General features: G+C 46.9%; 1 pseudogene across 1 annotated transcript; it reads right to left on the bottom strand.

Moving 5' to 3' along the window:
- Positions 1-1,471: 1,471 nt before the first annotated feature.
- Positions 1,472-8,199, bottom strand: LOC108524328 (zinc finger and SCAN domain-containing protein 5A-like; annotated as a pseudogene). The gene is made up of 5 exons (XR_001884025.1): positions 8,023-8,199; positions 4,828-5,226; positions 3,765-3,968; positions 2,761-2,911; positions 1,472-2,492 (listed from the first exon to the last, which is right to left on the bottom strand). The product of XR_001884025.1 is annotated as a zinc finger and SCAN domain-containing protein 5A-like (transcript).
- Between the last annotated feature and the right edge of the window lie 477 nt (positions 8,200-8,676).

Raw genomic sequence — 8,676 nt, 5'->3', positions numbered from 1 at the left:
TGATCCCAAACAAGTAAAATCTGAGAAATTGTCACCAAGAGGACCCTAGGGAGACGTGACGACTCAAGGCAATGTGGTGTCCTGGATGGGGAGGAAGGAAGAGGAGGACATTGTGGAAACAGTAAGGAGGCCTCAATAAGGTATGGGTCTTAGATCAAGGCAATGTATTCAGTCAGTTCATCGCTTGTGGCAAATGTGCCCTACTAATGAATCAGTTAGCAATGGGGGAAATGGCGTGGGGCATGAGGTAGCTCTATGGACTTTAGAAAGCTATTCTAAAACTAATTCTATGTTTTAATGCACACTCTCAGGCCCCATCCCCAGTCTACTCAATCAGAAACTCTGAATTTGGGGCCCACCCACCTGTGGATTAACCACGCCTTCAGGGGATGGGAATATCACTAAGACCAACTAGTCCCCAAAGACTCCGAATGCCTCTGTCGTCCAAGAGTCACATTGGGAATTTAGAAATTGCCAAATTTAGGCCACAAAATACACCATCTGGGGCAGGGAGATACACAGGCAGAGCAGAGACGATCCGGGGGGCAGTGAAAATAGCCCCCATGATACTCCAGTGGTGGATCCTCATGAGGCCTTTATCCAAACCCACAGGATGTACAACACCCAGAGCGAGCCCTAATGGACACTATGGACTCTGGTTGCTGGTGATGTGTCTGGGCAGGCTCACTGATGGAACAGGTGCACCACTCTGCTGGGGATGCTGGGTGGGGAGAGGCTGTGCTGTGTGGGGAGGGAGTCTAGGGGAACTCTGTGCTGTCCACTGAGTTTCCCTGTGAACCTAAAACAGCTCTGAAAAAGAAAGTCTAGAGCCAGGCGTGGTGGCTCACACCAGCCTAGGCAACAAAAAATCCCATCACTACAAAAAATTATTTCCAAAAATTTGAATATAATAATTACATTAAAGTCTAATAAAAACAATACAGGGTACCGTGGCTCATGCCTGGAATGCCAGCACTTAAAGAAGCCAAGGCAGATGGATCACTTGTACTTATGAGTTCAAGACCAGGCCGGGCAACATGGCAAAACTCCATCTCTACAAAAAAACACAAAAATTAGCTAAGTTGGTGGCATGCTCCTGTGGTCTCAGCTGCTCGGAAGGCTTAGACAGGAGGATTGCTTGAGCCTGGAAGGTTGTGGCTGCAGTGAGCGGTGATTGCGCCACTGAACCTCAGCCTGGGTGACAGAGGGAGACGCCATCTCAAAAAAAAAAAAAAGAAAAAGAAAAAGAAAAAAGGAAAGAAAACGAAAACGCTACAGGATACCCAATAAAAGCTGAGTTTCAGATAATGAATAATGTAGAACATGCTGATACTAAAGAAAATTGTTTATCTGAAACTCAAATTTCACCAGGCATTATGTATTTTATATGGCCACCCTCCTTGGACAATTTTACTTTACAACAAAACAGTGGGTAACCCCATGTCAATCAGGAAACTCCGTTTTTTGTTACACAATATTGAAAACTAATAAGATGACCGTTTATTGAAAGAACAGCAACACAAACCAAAATAAACCTATAAGAAAACAATGGACATAATGAAACAGAAAACAAAGAGCTCAGTGGGGAGGATACATATTTGCTCAAACATCATGGCAATTCATATCTAGGGCACTCCCTCTGTGTGCCAGGCACCCTTGCACGTGTCAAATGTCATCTGGTAACATCAGTGAAAAATCATCACTCACTTCTTCTTGGTGCAGAAGGCATAGACCGGATTATGCCATCACTGAGAAGTGGCTTCTGGATGTGTTTTCTGGTGGCGTCTTAACAACTTCAGCCGACCAAAGGCTCTTGGACACTTGGAACATTTATAGGGTTTCTCTCCCGAGTGGGTGCGCTGGTGCTCCTTCAGGCTCCCCCTGTAGGTGAAAACTTTCTTGCAGTCTTTACATTCGAAGGGCTTCTCCCCTGTGTGGCTTCTCTTGTGACACTTCAGGTAGGACTTCTGGGTGAACTGCTTCTGGCAGACGTCACACGTGTAGGGCCTCTCGCCGGTGTGGGTTCGCTGGTGAAATTGGAGGCTAATGAGCTGCATGAAACGCTTCCCACAGAGATTACATTGAAACAGTCTCTCTCCTGTGTGTGATCTCTTGTGGATGACTAGCTTGGAATTACACGTAAACCTCTTATTGCACACGTCACATGCAAAGGGCGGCAGTGCCTTGGCTTCTTGGCCATCAGGGTGACTGACTGGGCTGGCAGGGCCTGGGGAATGAATTGAATTCATCCCAACTTGTCCTGGGGATTCTCTGTTGCCCACAGGTGTGGCTTCTCCTTGAGGTTCTTCTTGGGAAATGGAGGAGGCGTCCCGTTTGCTTCTTTTGGGGCCTCTGAGATTCGGAGCGTCTCCTCTGTTCCCGCTGTGAGTCGAAGCTTCTCTCTCCACAACGCAGGCAGAAGGTGTGTCGGCATCCACATTTTCCACAGAGGCTCTTTTGGGGTTCCTTCCCCTCCTTTGCTCTCACCAGATCTGCTGGAAGATGGGATTCCACACACAACAGTTAATAAAGCGCATTTTCAATACACCAAACTCATTGCAACCAAACACTGACTTTGGCTGACAACTTCCCCTCAACCTCAAGCCTAAGACATTGGACCGTAGGTCTCTGGCAAGTGGAGGATGGGGAGGCTTTGGCAGCTGAGTGCCAACTCCCCCAGGGGATGATAATGCTGGGCCCCCAGCCCTGCACCCCAGAAGAGAGGGGCTAACCCCTGTGGATCCAAGTCTTCATACTCACTGGGACACTTTGGAAGCTGAGGCTCTGGGGATGTAAGTCCTGGGTTCTCTTCCCTGTTTTCCTTCAGATCCTTCTCCAAGGTCGGCTTAGGTCCTGGAGACTTTGGGTCACCTTTTATGTCAATACTCTTGTGTAGCAGATAGTCCTCTCCCTGAAGATGAAAAACCAAAGGCAATGACTCCGAGTCTACACCAGTGGAAGCACAGACATGTCTGTCCCCTCCTGACTGGATACACCAGACTTCCTATGGACCACCCCCTCACCCCCAGTAAACATCACCACCTCACGTCTGAGTCGGTCCCTAATCTGCACCCTCCATATTCTAAATCAGCTCCTGTGCCTGGTGGTTTTCACTCTTTGGTTCTCTGAGCATATTTCTTCCCGCCGTGCCAACGTCTCCCTGCCCCTGAGGCTGGAAGGAGCATGACTCTAGGTGGAGGCCCCTCACCTGTGGCACCACTGGCATTGGGGCTGCATCACCCTCCTGGAGGGGCGCTCCTGTGCAGAGCAGAGACCCCGCCTCCACCCTCTAGATGCTGCTAACACCCCACCAGCCCCGAGAATGCCAAACAAGAACGTCTCCAGACATGGCCATGTGTCTGGAAAGGCATAATCACCCCAGCTGAGAAACATTCCTCAAATTAAGAAATTGACAATCTGTAGCAAATGGTTTCCTTGCTGAGTTATTACATGGAATGTCTTTGAGGTAACTGGCTATAGGGAAGGGATCTTCAGTTCATTCATCTGTGCCAACTGCCTCCCTCACTGAGACCATTTCTTACCCCCCACCCTAAATGCTAAAAGCTCTCATGGTGGACAGAAAAGTAGATGAGGCTTCCCTCTCTGTGATGGCTCAGGAATGAATGTCTGGGGATGTACCATCTCCATGGGGAATGGTTCTAATTTTCTCTTGTGCTAAATCTGTCAATCAGTCCAGTGGACACACGATTTCCTCCTATTCCTTCTCCCACCTCTGCCCAGACACCAAGGTCTCACACACTCACCTGCCTCCTGAACAGTGCAGGGACCCTCGGCAGGGTCTGCAGCTCTCGGCGGGCCTGGCCTTCCCCCGGACGCATCTGGTTCACAGAGGAGGCCCGCTGGCTGGACACGTCTCTCGGATCATCCCTGACGCTGGTTGGGGCGTCAGCCATCTCAACATCTGAGTCCTGTACAATATATTCCTTTCCGTGGAAGGTGACTACAGACTGTAGAGAGAAAAAAGACAATCAGACTCACTATGAGAACCTGAAAGTAGCTCTTATATTCCCTGGGTCCTGTCATAATGCTCAAACTTCACTGTAATTAATGTTCAAATCTGCCTTCCCGATGCAGAGTCAGCTCTGTGGACACAGCAATCCTGTCTGAATTTTTTCCTCTCTAGACTCCAGCACCTGCCTGCACCTGGAGTTTTCTAGATAAGTACACAAATATGGGTTCTTTAGATGAAAGAGTCTCTAAACCAAAGAGAAGAGAAGGGGAAATATCCTGGGTGAATCCAACTCAACTGGCCAATGGCAGCTCACTTTGTGTTGGAACTTAGGGGCTCATATGGGGCGCTGGAGGCAGATCCCTGGATCTCTGAATACTCAACCGACTTTCCCTGCCCCTCAGGATGGACTTCTGGGCCCCCCTTCAGGTCACCCAAAGTCTCACCTTCCCTACATTCCCATCAGGTGTAATAATTTTACCAACGTCTTCTTTCATGTTGGCTCACACAGTGTGTGGTCCATTGTATCCCCTCGTGCCCTGTCCATCTCCCTAGACCCAGGAATTGCTATCTCAGCACAGCTGATATGTTGAATCTGGATGAATTATTTGTACATGGGGGTTGTCCTGCCTGAGCTTTGGAGAATGCCTTACATCTCCTGCCTCCCCCTTGTGACAACCGAATAACTGTCCCCCGTCCCCTCCAGACACTGCCATGTTGCCTCTGATGGGCACACTCTCCTCTATTGGAAGCCCTGACCTAGAGCAGCCCTTGGGTCTCTCCAGTCCCAGGTGCACCCTGCAGGCCCCATCCCAAGCTCCACCTTCCCGTGAGCCAATCAGGAGGGTCCCACTCACCCATATTTTCTTTGTCTTCTGTTTATTTTCGCAGCAGCCTCATCAGGTCTTTGCAAGCTCCGCACCGCCGTCATGCATGACTAAGACCTGACGTCCTGGGCGGCATGGAGATCATGAACTTGCTCCATCACCACATGTCCCAGGATCGCTCTTTTGTGGGAGGTCGGCCTCCCAGCCACCAATGGCACAGCTCAGTGAGTTTCCTCAGAGCCCCTGGATGGGGTCCGACTCCTTCGGCAGGTGAACATCCTGAAGTTCCACGTGAGAAATCCTCAGGGTCCGCACGTCGTGATTTCCAAGTTCAGTTTCTGAGGATGCCATAACCCAGTGGCAGCTCCAACCCAGGTCTGTTGCAGGGTTCTCTCTGACGCCATGAGGATATGCAATTTGCAGCCATATCTAGTGGAGAATTTTTAAATCAGTCTCTGAGAAAGCTCTTCCAGTAGCTGGTATCTAATTGATACCTATCTACACAGGCTTCCTCTGGTTTTCCTCAGTAATAGATTCACTGTCCGTTCAGAATTCTGGGGGGGGAAAAGCATGAGCCCGATTAGTTTAAGTTTCTACTCCATCCGCCCCTCCCTTCAAAATCCCTCATCCTGGATGCCACTTCTTTAGCAGCATCGAATTCAACACAGTGGAAATCTTCCAGTGTCTACACTTGACTACATATTGTGGTTTAAAATCTTAATGCCCCCTGGATTCTGATTTGTAGGAAATCACTGTGCAGAGGTTGAATCAGTTTTCCTGTCAATTGGAAAAACATGGTTCTTGACTATAAATTAAATAGGACAGTTAAGTGAAGCTCCTAAAATCTGATGTAACAATAAAGTAAGCCCTTTATGTTTTCCCATCAGGACAAGATCCAAAGCAAAGCCTTTAGTCATAGTTATGCAAAAGACAGAGAAAAGAGTTAGAACGTAGTATTTTCCCCCAACACATATCCTTGTCCACCCCAGAACATTTACTTGTTCCAGGGAAAGGACAGCACTAAAGAATCCGACGAGGATTAAGCTCCCACAGATACTTTGTTATTTTGGTAAAATGCACATTCATACATTTCATCATTTTTACCCTCTTCAAGTGCACAATTTCATGGCACTAAGACATGCACCATGCTGTGCAACCATCACCACCGTCTAGTTCCAGAATTATCTCATCACCCCAAAAGGAACTCTGTCTCTATCAGTGATCACCCCCTGCCTACCCACCCCAGCCTCTGGAAATCACTAATCTACCTTCTCTCTCTAAGGGTTTCTCTACTCTTAGTCTCATCCCAGAACACGGATTTAAAGTCTAGTGCTCTATGGTATTTTAAAGTGGGTTCATACAATAATAAGGTTTTTAAAAATTAATTCCTAAACCTAGCTTTATCAGGCAGGAGCCAGTGAGTGATACTCTCCAGGCATCAATTATTGTCCAAGTTCAACAGCTATGAGAACGCTTCATCTCAGATGAGACATGTCAATGGCCAGCAGGTCTAGGAAAAGGTGCTCATCATCACTCATCATCAGGGACATGCAAATCCAAACCACAAGGCTCCCCTCACGCCTGCTAGAGTGGTGGTTCCCAAAAAGACACATGGAGCGAGTGTTGATGAGGATTTGGAGGAGAGGGATCCTCTGCGCCCTGTGCTGGGATGTAAATTAGTGCAGTCGATCTGGGAGACAGTATAGAAGCGCCTCAGAAAATTAAAAGTGCAACAACTGCATGATCTGGCAATCCCGCTCCTGGGCATGTACACAGAGGAAGGGGAATCAGGACGTGGACTCCAAAACAGTGAAACACTGGAGTGACAGAGGGAGGGAAGGCTGAAAAACTACCCATTGGTTGCTATTCTCACATCCTGGGTGACAGGCTGAGTCATACCGCAAACCTCAGCATCACTCAATATACTCATGTAACGAATCTGCACAGGTACCTACCGAATCTAAAATAAAAGTTTAAATTATAAAAAAATTTTAAAGAGAAGTAAATACCATAAATAATAATTAAAAACCCGGTGGAACTCATGGTAGCAGTGAGTATAACAGTTACCAGGGCTGGGGTGGGGGCTGGAGAGATACAGGTCAAAGAGTACAAATTTCAGTTGAAGAAATCAATTCAACAGAGCAATTGTCCAACATCGTGAAAAAAAGTAGATTTAAAGTATTCTCAAAACCAAAAATGGTTAGTACATGAGGTAGGGCATATGAATATTAGCTTAATTTGGCCATTTTGCAATGTTTATGATACTACAAAGCACATTATGCTATATGCCATAAATATATACAATTTCTAGTTTTCAATTAGAAGCAAATTAATTTTTATTGAAAAAGCATACAGATATGAGAGGAAAGGGAGCCCGAAATTCTGGAATTAAAAATGGTTTTGCCACAGGGCGCCTGCTGCTGCTCAGGGAGGCGGGAGGATCACTTGAGCCCATGTTTGATAACAGCCTGGGCAACATAGTGAGATCCTGTCTCTCAAAAAAAAGTGGTTTCATGTTCCTAGAAACCACTTTGTATTTGATCTCAGTTCATTTGCCGTTAAAGCAAGAAACAAGACACAGGAAAAAATAAAGGCAGGTACAGGAGTTAGTATCCAGTTCTGGGAGTATATACCACACGGGCCACCCAGGTAGGGACACTTAGCTCAGATTCTCACTGGCCTAGTAGGTTGATGCTCCTTCATCAATGGCTTGATTTTACCCTGCGCAAAGGGAAAATCCAGCAACGCTTTTTCAGAAGGGTGTGTGGGAGGCAAGGTGGCTCACACCTGTAATTCCAACACTTTGGAAGACCGAGACGGGAGCATGGTGGAGCCCAGGAGTTCAGGACCAGTCTGGGCAATGCACCGAGACCCCATCTCTGCAAAAAAAATTAAAAATTTATCCGGTCGTTGTGGCATATGCCTGTAGTCCCAGCTACTCGGGAGGCGGAGGTGGGCAGATCGCTTGAGCCCAGGAATTCCAGGCTAGTCTGGAATTCTAGTGAGACCCTGTCTCTAAAATAAAATAAAATAAAATAAAACCTAACCTAACCATGATGAGAACGTTAACATTATTCCTAGTTTACAGAAGCATTGCATAACGAGTCAGTTAATCATGGGGTGCAAAGGAGATCCGCTGCCTTCCCAAAGTCTTCGAGCAAATGCATGAGAAAATACACCCAAACTTTCTGAAACCAACCCCCCCGCGCACGCCAGCTCCTAAACCCCACAGACGTGCCCGCTGGACACTTACCTCCTTCCCGGCTTCCTCCTCGCTCTGCGATGCGCTCTCCAACTGCCCTGGAGCTGAACTGCGTCTATTTATGGAGAAGCGGAGCGACTGAGGCCCCGTTTCCGGTTCCCTGCGCCGCCCCATGATTGGTTTAGGGCCATGTAATCCATTTTAGGTGATCAGCGTTGATTACATTTCCCAATAAAACTCCACCCATAGGAAATTAATGTATTAAACATGCCTACTGTGCAAAAGAACATAGGTTTTCCCGCTCTACTGAGCTGTCATATTGCTGAGGTATTTGGAGGCCTCAGAAAATTTAGATCCGCAAGTTTTAACCACTTTGGGTCCCCTCATGCCACAGACAGTAATATCCTAACAAGAACATGTTAAGAGCTGGTGGATTAATATCAAACCAGTGATTTGATCTAGTTTGTGCAAAGCTTTCACATGCGAATGTCAAGATACTGAAAAAAAAAAAAAAAGACAGTCTTTGTTGATACATAATGACTATTGGTGATAATTTTTCACTTTTTTAAAAAGAATATTGGAATTGACATGGGAAAGCTTGGCTTGAGCTAGACTAAATCACTGGTTTGATATTAGCCAACCTACCCTTATATAAAAACAGTGGGAACCAGAGAAAG

Source organism: Rhinopithecus bieti, unplaced genomic scaffold (genome assembly GCF_001698545.2).
Source record: "Rhinopithecus bieti isolate Rb0 unplaced genomic scaffold, ASM169854v2 scaffold_81780, whole genome shotgun sequence".
Classification (NCBI taxonomy): Eukaryota; Metazoa; Chordata; class Mammalia; order Primates; family Cercopithecidae; genus Rhinopithecus; species Rhinopithecus bieti.
This window is presented reverse-complemented; position numbering and strand designations above follow the sequence as displayed.